The sequence below is a fragment of the Tamandua tetradactyla genome, chromosome 5, assembly GCF_023851605.1.
Source record: "Tamandua tetradactyla isolate mTamTet1 chromosome 5, mTamTet1.pri, whole genome shotgun sequence".
NCBI classification, from domain to species: Eukaryota; Metazoa; Chordata; class Mammalia; order Pilosa; family Myrmecophagidae; genus Tamandua; species Tamandua tetradactyla.
Window position 1 is genome coordinate 7,434,631 of NC_135331.1, and position 16,738 is coordinate 7,451,368.

The following is a 16,738-nucleotide window of genomic DNA, read 5'->3' on the forward strand; positions in this document are numbered from 1 at the left end:
AAGAGGAGGGAGAGGACTGGTTATAATAATGAAGCTGCCTTAAGGGGGACAGAAAGGGAGGAGTGGAATTTACTAGCCCCCCAGAGAACCAACCCAGAGGGCAGCTCGAGCCAGTCCGCTCTACAATGACTCAGCAAAAATCCCTGGACCTGATAGTTATTGGTCCCGGGGGAGTCACATGCCCATTCATGAGCCAATCACAAGAGGCCAGGGTGTTGCCAGCCTCTGATTGGCCCGGCTCGGGTCACGTGCCCATCCTGGGCGCGAGTGGCGCAAGGAGGGGGAATGGCCGTCTGCAGGCACCAAGGCCAGCTGCCCGTTACACTTCCCTTCCAGGGGACAGAGAGCGCGGAGGTGAGGAGGCGGGGAGGGCCCGCCTTGTGGGAAGGGCTATGGCACGTGCAGCAGAAGGCGACCGAGGCGGGGTTGTGGCAGCCCTGAGGAAACCGGGGCGGGGAGCTGCCCTCTCAGCCTCCAGCGGCGCCGCCTCAGGCACCAGCCGCCCTTCCTTCCCAGGGTGCCCCCCGCCCACGGGTCCAATGACAAGTGCAGGCCACCCTGTGCCTTCCGACTTTGCCAAGCCGCCCACCTGCTAAAATGTATCTGTAACTCGGAGCTCAGTACTCGCGGCGCCTTCGTGGTCACTCCTGTGCGTGCGCTCCTGGGCACTGCTCCTTCCCAGCTGGGTGGGGGGGACTGGGCCTCGCCGCTGGTTCCAACTCCCCCACCGTGGACAGGTGCCCTTCTTGTGGCACCTTTTTTTTTTTTTTCATTTATTTGTGCTTTAAAATGGTTCTGAGGCTGAAGTGCTTTTAGTCTCCCTAAGCAAGGCGGTGATGTTGCCCTATGGAGAAAATAGGGGTGTTAGAGAAACTTCCTTCGGGCCTGAGTTACAGAGCTGTTGGCTGTGAGTTCAGAGTTAGTGAGTCAACGACATATATGAAATAAGGTATCTTACATAGAAATACATATTCAGCGTTGGCAATTGCTTTTTAGAACATAACTGTGAATAGCAAGCACTGACTTGTACTGAAATAACCCCTCCCCTTGTGGAAGCCTCCCCCAGGATCTGCACTGGGCTGAGCAGCTTTCTATTTCCCAGTTAAAGCCCTCATGGCACAGAGGAGAGAACTGAGCCTAAAAGGAGTTAAATGTCGTCCGCCAGGGTCACCCAGATGGAAAAATGATGCCGTGATTTGAACTCAAGTCAGACTGACTCCAGATCCTTCTCTCACGTATAAACCTCACAGTCTCTAGTCCCCTGAACATTGAGTCCAAGAGAAGCCTGGATGAGAATTCACACATTTGTAGCCTTATTTATTTTAGGCATTTGGGCTTTACAGCCCTCATTAAAAAACCTGTTGACCTGGCCAGCCAATGTGAGGCGTGGTGAAGGGTTAAAACAGTTTTTCTAGGTGAATCCATAGAGACAGAAAGCAGATTGTTACTTAGCAGGAGTGGACGAAGCAGGGAATTGTGTTACTGACAGTGGGTCTAGGGTTTCCTTTTGGGATGATGAAAATATTTGGGAACTCGATAGAGGTGGTGGTTGCATGACAATGTGAATGTACTTAGTGCCACTGAATTTTACATTTAAAAATGGATAATTCTGTGCTGTGTGAATTTTATCTCAACTTAAAAATGTCTTTCCTGCCATGATATCTGTCGTTTATCTAAAATTTCCACTGCTAGAGTTTATCTTTGGTCTTGGGGTATTGGAATCATACCCTTTGGTGTGGAGGTATTGTGGGACAAGAGGCCAAGAAAAGCATGTTTCCTGGAAAGTAGGTATGGGCTGCCAAGCCCCTCCTTTAACAGCTAGCCATAGTTCAGGATATCTCATTGGCCAGCTATCATTTCACAAGGCTAAAAGCAATTGGGTTGTGTCATGGGACAGATACGCTTTGCTTGGTTAATTTGGTGGAAGAGGGATAGAGGACAAGCGAGGTCAGCTGGGGAGATGGAATCTGAAAGTTTATCTGCTTCTCCTGATCTGGCCCTTAGCCAGTCCCCCACCTCCCTGCCTTCATTCTGCTCCCTGTCTCCCCAGCGTCTAGCCCAGCCCACCAGGTGAGCTGTCAGTCCTGGGAGCACTGTTCCCTGGATATTTGCTGAAAGGCCTGATACAGCAATAGCTCAATTTTATTGATCATGTCAAAAGCAGTAATTCAAGAAAGCTATTTAAATTCACGGGAGGAAGCCAGAGCAATTATCCATGTCTGGATCAGATTCTTCATCATTTTTGTTATTGGCTATTGAGCTTGGAGACAGGCATTTTACGTAAGGCTGATGTGGCAGTGAGGGGTCTGGTGAGAGCTGGTGTTTCATTTAGAGCCCGAAAAGAGCCTTAATCAACAGTTCACCAATATAAATCTATATGCATAAAGGTTTATGGGGTATTATCAGGGGGGCGTGCAGGCACCCAGTGTTTTAAATTCATTTTGTTCTTAATCCCAACCAAATCCCCTTGACCCAGTCCTGCATCTCCTATTTCAGCAGCACATAATAACATTGTGATTTGTGATGGAGCAGGTGATTCTTTTTGCAGTCTTTCCCCCATAGTTAAACTTTAATGAAAGCTTAAATCACAGCGGAAATCTCACGGGCGACAAGCAGATGCGATCTGTGGAAGGTACCGTGAGACTGGCTGGGATGGGCTACAGTAGGAATGGCTCCCACCCCCCACAGCGCCTTGGACCTCAGCAGACAGCAGTCTCGCTGGGCATGGATCGTGCTTAATTCAGCTCTAAATCCTTGGCTCCCAGTGCAGTGCCTCCAACATGGTGGCTGCCCAGTGAGTGATTGAATGAACAAACTGGGGAGCTGCCTACTTTGAACCGTTGTTTGCCAAACTCAGTCACTCCCCTTTGTCATGATATTTGCTGTTTCTGTGCTGGGCATCTTTTGTTCACCTCTCCAGAATCACTCTTCACCCTTTTCTACTCTGTCCTGTGGCCCTCTGGTGTCCTGCTGAGTGCAACCAGTGGGAGGAACCAGTTGGAGGTCAGAGGTGGTGGAGACAGAGGCTGAGTATTTTTACGTGGCCCCCTCTCTGCCTTACCTCTGGTTGGGTGTGTCCCTCCACAAAGTTTACCACTCTTCTGGGGATGGGGAGTGGGGGGAATCCTCTCTCTAGCTGCCCTCTTTGGGTTCCAATAACTGCCTCCACCTCCGTCCCAGTCAGGTGTGTTAAAAGCCCCCCCTCCCCACTTGTTGCTAGCCTGGGAGGGGAGGCTTCACCATTACTTGCCCCCACCTTTGTTAATATTCTTTTTATTATGTTCTTTTCAATTTCCTGTCTGAGCATGTCCTCTGTTTTCTATTGGGATCTGATGGATAACACATCTCAACTATGATGTCCTTTTGTTGTGCTTTAAAAATCAGTTCATGGTTGGGTGATAGTGGCTCAGCAGGCAGAGTTCTCGCCTGCCATAGCGGAGACCCAGGTTCGATTCCTGGTGCCTGCCTATGTTAAAAAAAAATCAATTCATGTATTTTTACTTGAGCACTGACTTCAGCCATTCTCAAAGGGTGGTGTCCAGACCAGCAGCCTGAGCGTCACTGGGCTGCTCGATGGAAAAGCAAATTCTTGGGCTCTTACCTCAGACCTCCTGAGTCAGACATTCTGAGGGTGGAGTTCAGCAACCTGTATTTTAAAAAGCCCTGGGGGTGATTTTAACAAATGCTTAAGCTTGAGAAACACTGCTTTTAGTAATAATTCCTGTGAAATCATAGATGCATGCTACTGGCTGCCTTCTCAGTAGTCATTCTCCTATCCTTCCTTGTCAGTGAAACCCTAATTTTGTTCAGGACAGCCGTGTGCCCAGTTTAAACTCCACTTTTCCCGGCTTCCTTTGCAAATAGAGGCAGCCCCATGACATAGTTCTGTAAGTAGAAGTTATCGGGTAGGCTCCTGTGAAAACTCTAAAAGAGGACAGGAAAGAAAAATAGAAGAAGCTAGTGCAGGTCTTTTGCCTTGTGTCCTTTTCCTTGTTCCCATCTGGAATGTAGATGCAGTGTTGGAGATGGAGCAGCCACTTTGTGTTCAAAGGAGCCCATAAGAATGATACTTAGAAAAGGGCTCAAGTGTCAGTGGCATGATAGTACTACCTTCCTGGTCCTGGATGGGCCATCTCCAGATGTCTTGTTAAAAAAACAAGAAACCCTTTATTTGGGTAAGCTGCTGCTATTTGAGTTTTCTGATGTATGTGGCTAAATAAAATTTCTAGTTAAAATAAACATGCTGGGCGGGCCATGGTGGCTTAGCAGGCAGAGTTCTCACCTGCTGTGCCAGAGACCCAGGTTTGATTCCCAGTGCCTGCCCATGCAAAAATAGAAAAAGTAAAATAAAAATAAAACATGCTCATCTGTGTGTACCACCCCAAATCAGCTCATAGCCATGAAACTGCTTGAATGAAGCCGTGTGGCTGAGGGCAAGATGCCAATCAAATCTGGCAAAGAGAGGCTTGGCCTGGTAGAGAGCTGGGTACGTAGCAGATGCTGGGTTTTATGCCTTTGTTTATACCTGTGTCCTTGCATAAATGGAATTGAAGAAAACTTCTGGAATCAAATTAAACTGAAATTAAATCAGGATAAGGATTAAGGAGACCTGGGAAGTCTCCAGTGACTTTTTTTTTTCATCATCATTATTGTTGTCATCATCATCAATCTCAAAATACCTAGAGCATCCACTATTTACAAGCCTTGTGCCAGGCTCTGGGGAATCCAAAGGCACTAGTGACCTGATCTGATCTGAGCATCTAGGGAGCTCACTGTGCAGGCAGGAGCGGAGACTAAGAGGTCATCAAAGCAGGGCAGTTGGGAAACACTGCTCAGAGGAGGTGGGAAAGAGGGAGTGCCCATAGACTATATATCTGCCTGTCTCGGGCACTGCTTTAGTGGCTCCTGCCAGCCTCATAACTGCTTTGTGAAATAGAGAAACCAGAGGCTCAGAGATGAAGAATGACTTGCCCAGTGTTACATAGCTTGTTAGGGGTAGATCTGGGTTTCAATTCTGAACTCTCAAATAGAGTCAACTAACATTAGACTATTAGCTAATTAGAATTGACTAGCATTATGGATAGATTCCCCCCAAACCATGAGAGAGGGAAGGGACCCAGAGAGAGTACAGCCCTTCAGTACAGTCAGTGCTAAGTATCCACAGAACCATAGTGCTAAGTATCCACCAGAACCATCTCAGGTACTCTTTCTCTTCCAGAAGAGGAAGCTGAGGCTCAGAGAGATGAAGCCACTTTCCCAGGGTCACACAGCTGGTGGAGCAGAGCTGGAACTTCAGGTCTGTGGGACTCTAGGGAGTCTGAGTACATTGGGAATCTCAGGAAGGCTTCCTGGAGGAGGGAGGCCTAGGTGGATCTGGATGGCAGAGAGAAAGGCATAGGCCAGGGTTTGATGGTGGGAACATGGGGTTTGATGGGGCCCAGGTTAGCAAGGAATCCATGTTCAATATCTCTGTGTGTACCGTTCTGAGCCCTTCTAACGAATAATAACAGGTATAACATCTCCTTTAAGCTTCACCACCCTAAGAGGGCGGTGCTAGTTTTGATCCCCATTTTACAGAAAGAGAGACTGAAGCAGGTTAATATTTAACCTCTTTGTTCTTTGTCATTTCTTGTGTTGCTCACTCTGCAGGCAGCCCAGTGCCCTGGGCAGGATTTTTGGGCAGGTCCAGGTGAGCATTGGCAACTGTGGCCGTGTGTCTCCATCACTCACAGGCTTTGAGCCTCCAATCCCAGTGTCTCACCTGATGGACGCAGACAGGGAGCTCAGGCTCCTGCAGTGGATATCGGTGTCCCTCCCTTCCCAGGTATTCTTCTCCTGGGAGGAAATCTCCCTACCATGTCCCCTCTTCCTTACCCTCCACCCATGTGGTTTGGGTGGGACAGAATCTGGTACACCACCACAGTGATTGGGTCATGACTAGTCATGTGACCCTAGTTCAGCCAATGAGAACCTTCTCTGACACTCTTTCTGGAACAACTAGGAAAGTGAATCTTTCTTTCCACTGAGTTGTGATGCCAGTGGGTTGTAATCAGCCCTGCCTGAGGAAGAAACCAGGAAACTGAGGCTCAGAGAGGTGAAGCTACTTTCCCAGGGTCACACAGTTGAGGGGTAGAGCACATCTGGAGGACTTTGAATGAAATTTCTTCCACCCCAATAGGAGGCAGAGCCCTGGGAGGAAAGAAGGGTGGGGCCAGGTGGGGAAACCTTTAAGTATGGAGGAGAAGGGAGACTTTGGACTTAATTCCCAAGGCAGGAACGAGGGTCTGTTACTGGTCTTTGAGCAGGGAGAGGACATGATTCGAGAGTTTGCTCTTGGGAGGTAGAATATAGTGGAGTCATATCCTTGTTGAAACTTGAGGACTCCATCAGACTCTGCTCCAGCTCTGGGTTGTGCAGGAGCAACCTCCCCTGCCTGAGCTGAGCCACTTAACAGCTGATGTGGAGATGAAAAAAGAAGCCAATCAAGCTAACAGCCCATCCTGGCTGCCCTGTGATGATCGGGCTCTGTGCTGAGCAGGGGGAAATATTGGCCATTTAAGCAATTGCACTCTCTGGGGAGCAGCTGCCGGGAGGAGGGTGACTGCCGGGTCAAACTTGAGGCAGATTAAGCTACTGAGAGATATTTATTCCAGGCAAGGCCAGTGTCCCTCCACCCACAAAATAATTTTTATAATGTTTATAAAAGTGATGTGCTCTTTATATATGGTGGTTTCACTTCAGGCCCATTTTACATATGAGGGAACTGAGATTCAGAATGCAAAAGTGACCCACCCAAGGTTCTAGTGCTTGGAGGTACTGAATGTGGTCCAGGACTGTGTGACTCCAAATTCTGCATCATTTCCATTGTGCAGGTGTCCTCTTAGAGCAGGTAGGAAGAAGGAGGAGGAGGTAGGCATGAAGTGGAGAGGCCCCAAGTCGAGGGCTTCACCAGTGAGACCTGGTGAGGGTGACTTGAGGGAGACAGCCTGAGGAGGGTGCATGTGCCTATGAGATGGAGAGAGGGAATTATCATTTTCATCCTTCCTTAGTTCTTTAGAATTTCTCATGTCCTAGACTGCTTCCGGGGAGGCCAATTATCCATTCACTCATTTATTCAACATTTACACCTTTTTAACTGAGCACCTATGCCAAGTTCTGGGAAATTTAACAGTGGACAAGACAGACACAAATCTGGACCTTCATGGAAGTGTACATTCTGTTTGGGGGATGGAGGGAAAAAAAGAGGTGAACAATAAAGAAGGGACAAAAAAGAAAAATGAAGAGCAAGTTTCAGGTAGTGACAAGTACTGTGAAGATACTAAGGTAGGTGGGATCAGACAGAAAGTCACTAGCATGGCCTGAAAGGGTCCATTTTGTATGAAATGATCACAGAAGGCCTCTTGGAGGAGGTGACATTTGATCTAGAGCTCATATGTCAGGAAAAAGCCAAGGGCTAGGTACCTGCAAGCTGGGCCTGGATGAACAGACCTCTAATGCCCTTTGCCTCCACCTGGGAGAAAAGAAGGTTGAAGGAAAACCCAACTTGAACTTAGCCCAGGAAAAAACTGCTTTGTAATTGAAAAACCTTGGGCTGACTGGATCCAGGGGCCCAAGTGATGTTGCCAGCATTTGATCTCTCCGTCTCTCAACCCTGCTTTCTGCTCTCTCAGCTTCGTCTTTAGGCAGGCAGGCAGACAAGATGGCTACCACAGCCACAGGTGCCCTCCATGTATCAGCTCTGCTCTGGGTATGGGGGCTTCATCCTCAGTCAGCCCTTGCCTCCGTGGTCACAGGATAGCTGCCCCAATTCCACATGCCCCATCAGAGACATAAAAGAGGCTGTGGTAGACAGTGCCCAAGCTGGCCCCCATGACTGATGACTCCACAGAATTCACCTGCCTGGGGGCTGCCTTACCCCTATGTGGTGCCTGGGATGGTCCATGTCACCAGTAGCAGAAGGCAAAAGTGACATGTGTCTTCTAAGGCCAGGTCCTTGCTCTCTCTCATACACGCAGGTCTTTGTGCTGCAGGAAACTGGTGGCCATGTTATGAGGCTACTCAAGTGGCCACATGGAGGGGCTCCTGTAGGGGGAACTAAGGTGTGCTGCCAGGATCACCTTGCCAGCTATGTAAGTGGGCATGCTCCACAGGAAAACCAGTGATGTCAGCCTGAGATAGGGAGTGGGCTCTGGGTCAGCCATGGTGTTTGTCATGGAGAGCCTGCCCAGGGACAGTTTCTTTGGATTTGAGACAGCCACATTGGATTCGAGGCAACCACATAGAACTGAATGGGGAACTGTGGCTCAGAGCAGTAGCTGTGGAGCTGTCCACCTGGGTTCAAATTCTGGCTCGGCCATTTTGCAGCTGTGTGACCCTGGGCACATAATGTAATCTCTCTGTGCTGCAGCCTCCCTATCTGTGAAAAGGTGATTTTGGAAGTACCTACCTTGTTGGGTCATTGTCTGAGTTAGATGTGAATACCTGCAAAGCGTGTAGGACAGTGTTGGCCAGGGGAAGTTATTCGTAGGTGTTGGCTGCTCTTTTTCCCATTGTCTTCCTGCCTAGTCCCCAGCACAACTGGCAACTTCCATAAGTCACATTGTCCTAGTTTATATTTATTATGAATAAAATTATGCACCAAAAAAATACTGTATTGATGGATACCTGGCTAATTGCATAGGCAAACTGTCGTGTTTTAAGATTACCTCGAGAATTCCTTAAATAACTAAAGACAGGAGATAGGAACAGCTCAGTTTTTTCATCCTCTACAAGTCAGTCAGCCCCCTCCCCTCCTCTGTGGAGGACCTAGGGCAGCACAGAGTGTTACTTAAAAAAATATAAAAGGTATTCTAGAATCCAGTGCTAATAAAATTACCCTAAAAGCATCTCTCCCTTGTTTGAAGTTAACTTGCTCCTAATGATGATAAACCCTCCCACATTGCCGGGCCCCGAGGCAGGTGGAACTGTTTTGCAAAAGGCTGAGGAGTTTCAGCCTCCTGCCAGAGTCCTGGCTTTCTGCCTCTGGAGCAGCCAGGGTGTGGTTTGATCGTCACAGGAGGGGAATGCTGGGGGCATAATAGAAGCTGTCTGAACCCCATCCTGGGGAAGGAAACCATTGTGCTGCTGCCTCTGACCCCTTTGGTTCCTCTTGATGAGCTTTCAAAAACAAAGGCTGAAGGTGGAAAGACAATAAATCCACTCTCAGATGCCTTTCCAGGTACCTCAGGAAGATGCCGGAACGTTTTGGCTCATTTCAGCTGGATACAGCCCAAATCCTGGAGGCTGTTCTGAAGATTTTGACACTTGGAACAATATTCTGGTTTTCACCAGTGAGTCACTCTTGGGAGACAGAGAGCTGTGCTGTTGGCAGTTTCATTTTGACCTTGTAACAAATGCGCCCTGCCCTCCTTATTCTCTTTACGTCAGTCTATAAAGCATCCATGCCTGAGGAGAGAGAGGCCCAGTTTCTCTAGATCTGCTTGGGGGAGGATGAATAAGACTTGGCTTTGGAGATATGGGCAAACTATGGTGAGTGAGAGTTGCTTTGTGAATTACCAGTCACCATCTTTCAGGAACTGAGTACTAATGCTTTGAAGGTTGGACATTCTGGAGTCCTTAAGTATGTAGCTGAATAGAAAAAAGGCTTGGTTCACCCCCATGGCCTCTGTGGTAGTTAGGTTCGTGTCAACTTGGCCAGGTGATGGTGCCCAGTTCTGTTGCTGTGAACTTAAATTGTCAGCATGTGAATTTCCTCTATGCCTGATTACGGCTGTGGTCAGCTAAGGGGAGGGCCTTCTATAATGAGTGACGTTTAATTTAATTAGCTGGAGGCTTAAAAGAGAGAGGTCAGAAGAGAGAGAAGCAGTTTAGCAGAGCCCAGCACAGTTTGGCTCAGAGTTCAGAGATGAGATAGACCCAAATGTTTGGAGATGCAAAAAGGAAATGTCCCTGGGAAAGCCTTTTGAATCCAGAAGCTGGGAGTGAAGGCCCATAGACATCGTTGTGTGCCTTCCCAAATTAGTAAATTTCTAACTAAATAAATCCCCTTTATAAAAGCCAGTCCATCTCTGGTGTATTGCATTCCAGTAGTTTTAGCAAATGAAATCAGCCTCTTTGGCACTAGACCACTGGGCCTAAATTCACTTTCTTAGTCTTGGTCTGAAGCCCATGGGTGACAGAACCCTTATGACCTTTTCCTGCCCAGCCAGCCTGAATCTCACTTGTTTCCCCATAAGCACTCACTGCATCACATATAAATTGTAGTGCACATTCAGGTAAGTTACGTCCTGAGAATTTGATCAGAAATTCAATCTGATCAAATTCAACCATTTTGTCTGAAACAGTCCTAAGAGCTATGCATTGTGCATCAGGAGCTGTGCCAACAGCTTGCACGTGCTGCTGAATGGCAAACAGGCTCAAAGAGGGATGGGACCGGGTTCCAACCCAGTCACCTGGCTCCAGAGTCTGCGTCTTGGATTGCTATGTCTACCACCGCTTGGCAGAAAAGTTATTCGTTTAAAAAAAAAAAAGCAGCTTTATTTGAGACATAATTCACATTCCATACAATGCACTTGGACAATTCAAAGAGTTTTAGTCTGTTCACAGGGCTGTACAGCCACAGCTGGTTTCAGGACATTTTCATCACTGTAAAAAGAACCTCCGCCCCATTTAGCCTTCACCCCACTAGCCCTCAATCCGTCCAACCCCTGGCAACCACTCATTGTTCTCTGTCTCAATAGATTTGTCTGTTTTGGACATTTCATACTGTTCTAGTTTGCTAGCTGCCAGAATGCAATATACCAGAAACAGAATGGCTTTTAAAAAGGGGGAATTTAATAAGTTGCTAGTTTATAGTTCTAAGGTCAAGAAAATATCCCAATTAAAACAAGTCTATAGAAATGTCCAATCAAAGGCATCCATCCAGGGATAGATACCTTGGTTCAAGAAGGCCAATGAAGTTCAGGGTTTCTCAAGTGAGAAGGCACATGGTGAACACAGTCAGGGTTTCTCTCTCTGCTGGAAGGGCACACGGCGAACACAGCGTCATCTGCCAGCTTTCTCTCCTGGCTTCTAGTTTCATGAAACTGCCCGGGAGGTGTTTTCCTTCTCCATCTCCAAAGGTGGCTGTCTCATGGACTCTCTGCTTCGTGGTGCTGCAGATTCTCTGCTCTCTCCAAACCTCTTGCTTTCTCCAAAATGTTCTCTCTTTTATAGGACCTCAGAAACTAATCAAGACCCACCCAAATGGGTGGAGACACATTTCCGCCAATCCAGTTTAACAACCACTCTTGATTGGATTACATTTCTGGTGAGATGATCTAATTACAGATTGAAACATACAGTATTGAATAGGAATTATTCTGCCTTTACAAAATAGGATTTAGATTAAAATATGCCTTTTCTAGGGGACATACATCCTTTCAAACCAACACACATACAAATGGAATCACACAACAGGTTGCCTTTGTGTCTGGCTTCCTTTACTCAACATAATGTATTCAAGGCTCATCCATGCTGTAGCCTGAATCAGAACTCCGTTCCTTTCTACAGCTGAGCAATATTCCATTTTATGAACAGATCACATTGGGCTTCAGTCATCTGCTGAGGGATACTTGGGTTGTTTTCACCATCTCACTGTGTTTTATTGGACAACGTTAACCAAGGGAAGCTTGACGAAAATAATTGGCATCTGGGCTCCCCATGCTCCAGCCAGAGATCAACAGAGATGGGCAGGCTGTGCCTTCTATCAGCCTCAGGCAGGCACCTTGCCTTGCAGAGCACAACTCCAGAGTTTCCTACCTCAGGGGTCTTAAACAATTGCCAACCACCTCATCCGGCGCTCAGCCAAAGAGCCAGCCTCTGGCCCAACACTGGAGAGAGACCTGGGGCCTTCCACAGAGGTTTGCAAAGGTAATTTTGAAACAGGCTCTTTTCACCTCAAGGGCTGACTTCACACTAATTCCAGCTGAAGGTGTGACCCTGTTGTGTCATCTCTTGAGCAAACCACTTAGCCATGAGCCTTGCCTCCCAAGGTGCAGCAGCAGCGCCTGCCTTTTGAGTTGCTAAGAGTCCATTCAGCAGCACGTGCAAGCTGTCGGCACAGCTCCTGATGCAGAATGCATAGCTCTTAGGACTGTTTCGGACAAAATGGTCCATTTCTGATCAAATTCTCAGGACGTAACTTACCTGAATGTGCACTACAATTTATATGTGATGCAGTGAGTGCTTATGGGGAAACAAGTGAGATTCAGGCTGGCTGGGCAGGAAAAGGTCATAAGGGTTCTGTCACCCATGGGCTTCAGACCAAGACTAAGAAAGTGAATTTAGGCCCAGTGGTCTAGTGCCAAAGAGGCTGATCTCATTTGCCATCTGTAAAATGGGGATAACAATAGTGCCAACCTCAGAGGATTGTGGGAGGAGCTTGCTAAATTAAAGTCAGTACCGTTAACTGTTCCCGTCACTGCGGTGAGATCAGGAGGGCAGGGGTCATCCCACGTCATTCTAGCCTTTTTGGAGTTTTTCACAGCCAGCACATGTGATTACATGTGCACATTTGAAACTAGGGAAAAAATGATAATGAATAGTTATTTTTTTTAACGTTTTTTAAATTGTGTAATATAGCATATATACAAATCAAAGAAAGAAAAAAGCAATAATTTTCAAAGCACACTTGATAGTTACAGAACAGATCCCAGAGTCTGTCATGGGCTACCATTCCACCATCTCAGATTTTTCCTTCTAGCTGCTCCCAAACACTGGAGGCTAGAAGGAATATTAATATAGTGATTCAGCCGTACTTGTTTGTTAAATCCTGTTTTCTGTCATACCTCCTCCTTCTCCTTTGATCCTTCTCCCAGTCTATAGGGATCTTTGAGCAATGCCCATTCTGACTTTTTCATGTTGAGAAGGGATGTCACTAAAGGATAGGGGGATATAATTACTTGATAATCTTGGAGAGACTAGTCGCTCTGGGTTTCAGAATTTATCTTAGCTAGGAACCCTCTGAGGATTTTATGTTCCAGGAGGGCAAACCTAGTGCATGAAACCTGTATAGAGTCTCAATTCGAGCTCTAGATGTTCTTAAGAGACAACAGGAATGATGTTGGTTGGGGTTTAGCAAATCATGGCAATTAGTACCCTCTAAGTGAAGCTTGCATAAGAGCAGTCTCCAGATAGCCTCTTGAGTCCATTTGATCTTGCTTGGCTACTGATACCTTATTTTATTTTATTACACTTTTCCCCCTTTTGGTCAGGAAGGGGTTGCCGATCCCCTCCGTGCCAGAGCCAGACTCATCCCCAGGAGTCATGCCCCATGCTTTCAGGGAGATTTTCAACCCTGAATAGCTTGTACCATGTAGTGGGGAGGGCAACAATTTTCCTTGCACAGTTGGGCTTAGAGAGAGGCCACATCTGAGTAACAAAAAAGCTTTCTGGAAGCAACTCTTAGGCCTCTTAGCTACGAGAAGTAGTTGTAGCTTCTCCCCTACAGAAATAAGTTTCATAAGAGCAAGCCTCAAAATCCAGAGCTTGGCCTATTTTCCTGGGAGTCCTCAGTGGTGGGAGGGTACCCAGGGTTTCCCAGGTGGGAGAACTTAAATAGTTCCATATATATTAAAGGATCTTTCAGATCCTCAAGGGACTCTACCAATACTGAATACTTATTTTTAAAACGTAAATTCACAGGGTGTTAAGAATGCCTGAACACAGCATACCCCCTTGGAGGCCGTCCTGTAGTTTGGGGGGTTTGCTAGGGGTGCAGGCCCAGCCGGGCAGCTCGGCCCTGTGTAAACCCTCACCCTTTCAGCTGGTGGACAGGGCTGTGGGCAGAGGCAGGGACCTGGGGAAGGGAGAGGGCCACCAACGTTTAGCAGGGGGGTCGGGAAGTGGGCTTACTCCTCAACAGGTCCCCTCTTGTGTTAGCTGGGGGCTTTGGGACAGCAGGCCTTCAGCAGAGCAGGCTCCTTCATGGAGGCACCAGCCGAGCCAAGTTGAGCTGAGCTGAGTTGAAACGCTCTGTTGACATACAAAGGAAGAGCTTCTTTAGGAAAATTCCTCGGCAGGGTGAGGTTTGCCAGGCCTTTAGTGCAAGGGACTGGGGGCTCCTGAGAGCTTTACTAAGAGGTGGGGTGGGGGCTGATTCTTCAAGTAACCAGCTTTCACTGGGTATCTTCTACATGCGTGTCACTGAGGACTGGCAAAAAACAAATATATGAGTATGATCACTCCAAAGAGTTTTGCATTCTATGAAGATGATAGAATCATTGGATGGGATCATGTGACTGGGTGGGGAGGTGGGGGGATGCTTTCAATTGAGTGGTCTGAGAGGGCTTCTCTGAGGAGCTGACTTTCACATGGACACCTGAGTAAAATAAGGGAACCGACTGGGTATTTCTGGGGGGACAGTGTTCCTGCAGAGGGCATGGCAAATGCAAAGGCCTTGAGGCTAGAGTCGCCCTGACATGTTCCTGAACCAACAGCAGATCAGTGTAGCTGGAAGGAATTGCTCAGGCAGGAAGGGGTGGGGGTGAGGTCAGGGAGGTGAGTAGAGCCCAATTGTGTGGGAATTTAGATTAGAAAATTTGTGTCTTCAGTTGCTCAAAAACTGTTTTGTAAGCACCAGTTACGCGCGGTGGAAGGCCCGATGCTCAGGCCGTTTAGCTGAGAAGCTCTGATTTCACTGATGTGCACAATATTGGGGCTGGACCCACCTGCTCACATACCACAGTGGAGAATCGAGGCCCAAGGGTGGTGTTCGGGAGGCACGGGGCAGGACCCGGTACCAGGCTCCAGGACACCAAGTCAAAGGTGGCACTGACCAGGGGCAGCACCTGTGTGCCTCACCTTGTTCACTCCAGTCCTGGCCCTGCAGGGCCCTCCTGGTCTGGACTCCACAGACTCTGGCAGCCCAGGCTCGGCAGGGGTTGAGGGGTACGAATGGTCTCCCTGAGAAAACTTCCAGCATCCACTTCACTGGGAGGGAGGCTCAGGGGGTCCCAGAGGCCGCCAGCTGGCCCCCACCCTGCCCTGCCCTCGCCAGTGCTGTCCTCCCCTGAAACACACACATGCCTGGCCCACCATCTGCAGGGCTTGTTACATTTCACACAGGTGTGAGCTGTGGGTGCTGTCACCTGCATTCACTGGGCTCTGAGGGATGCAAAGACCACCTGGTCACAGGCCTAGAGAGGGTCATGGGTGGGATGTCAACTACCCACTCCCTGGAAGCCAGGGCCTCTCCTTTTGTCCTTCACAGCTGTGCAGGGTGGAGGCTTCTGTGTGTACACAGGTGACCCGGGGTCTTGTGAAAATCCATTTTCTCGTTTGGTTGGCCTGGGGTGGACCCCAGGACTCTGCAGGGCTAACAAGTTCCAGGTGAGTCCGCGCTGCAGGTATGTGGCGTAGGCAAGGTTTAGGGGACAGCTCTTACTCACCCATCCCAGCCACGGTCTCCCATGTCTGCCTGGCTAAGGAACTGTTGTTTAGTCCAGTGTTCATCCTTCAGGGAAGGTGACGGTCCAACTCAGGGGGATTTGTCTAGCCTGGAGGCAGGAAAGTTTTTTCTATAAAGGGTGGAGAGTCAATATTTTAGGCTCTGTCATAGCTCCTCGGCTCTGCAGCTGCAGCACCAAAGCAGCCATAGCAATATGGAAGTAAATGAGCAGGCTGTTTTTTAATAAAACTTTATTTACAAAAATGGGCTGTGGGCCATATTTGGCCAGTGAGCATGCCCAGTTCCCCTTGCCAGGTCTTCTTGCAACCCATCTCCCATCTCTAGCCTATGAGGTGTGAGGGGAAACTCCACTGGGGGATTTCCAGGACGTGTTTACTTGTTCTTAAAAAAATAATAAACATGAGGAAGAGATGGCTGCTTCATCTTCTGCTGCACCTTGTGCTGTTGGGATACAATGCCTGGATCTGCAGCATCTATCTTGGGACCATGAGGGGAGTGCCCTCATAAGGGGGACAGAAGAGAGCGAGATGGAAAGAACCAGGTCGAAGCCATCAGTGAGCTTTTGAGTCACCCAGCCCTAGGACTCCCTCAGGACTTCTTATGGAAAATTATCTTCCTCATTATTAAAGCTTATTGAATTGGAGATATTTCTCTCATTTGCTACCTGTGTCATTCTGAGTGATACAGCTTTTTCTAGGTGCCCAGGCCCTGGGGCTGCTGACAAGCTCCCCCCACGTTAGCACTGTCTTCGTTGGCTCTGGCAGGCGAGGACCGAAGCCCAGGCCCCGTGGTGCAGTGCGAGTGCACTGACTTGGCAGTCTGCAGATCTGGCTCCTGGCTCTGAATCTGTGTGGCTTTGGCCAAACCACGAACCTCCCTCTGGCTTCCATCTGGAAAACGAGGGCAAGTCTACCAGTCAGACAGGTTTGTGGTGAGGTTTGTAAGGGTCAGACCGTGACCACACGTAAAGAGTGTGCAGGTGGTGGGGGCTGAGCTGTATCCCCCAAAAAGGTGGGTGCAATTCTTAAGCCTGAGGACCTGGGAATGTGGCCTTGTTTGGAAATAGGGCCCTTGCAGATGGAATTGATTCGATTAAGCTGAGGTCATCCTGGAGCAGGGTGACTTTACCCCACGTGGCTGGTGTCTTTGGAAGAGGGAGTTGGAGGAGGCAGAGAGTGAGGGACAGTCTAAAGCCAAGGAGCCCCAAGGATGGCCAGTGTTGTCACAGGGAGCATGGCTGATTTCAGATTTCTGGCCTCCTGACCATGACAGAGTACATTTTTTGTTGTT

The 16,738-nt window shown here is 48.3% G+C and overlaps 1 protein-coding gene across 14 annotated transcripts in view; it reads left to right on the forward strand.

Moving 5' to 3' along the window:
• The first annotated feature begins 257 nt into the window (after positions 1-257).
• The window catches only part of NCOR2 (nuclear receptor corepressor 2), a 320,600-nt gene continuing 304,119 nt past the window's right edge, over positions 258-16,738 (forward strand). For 13 of the 14 annotated variants that reach the window (XR_013175504.1, XM_077159574.1, XM_077159582.1 and 10 more), the window contains exon 1: positions 258-354. The gene's annotated coding sequence lies outside the window, so the exon portion shown is untranslated. The remainder of the gene's footprint in view (positions 355-16,738) is intronic. The other variant, XM_077159576.1, reaches the window with a different exon arrangement.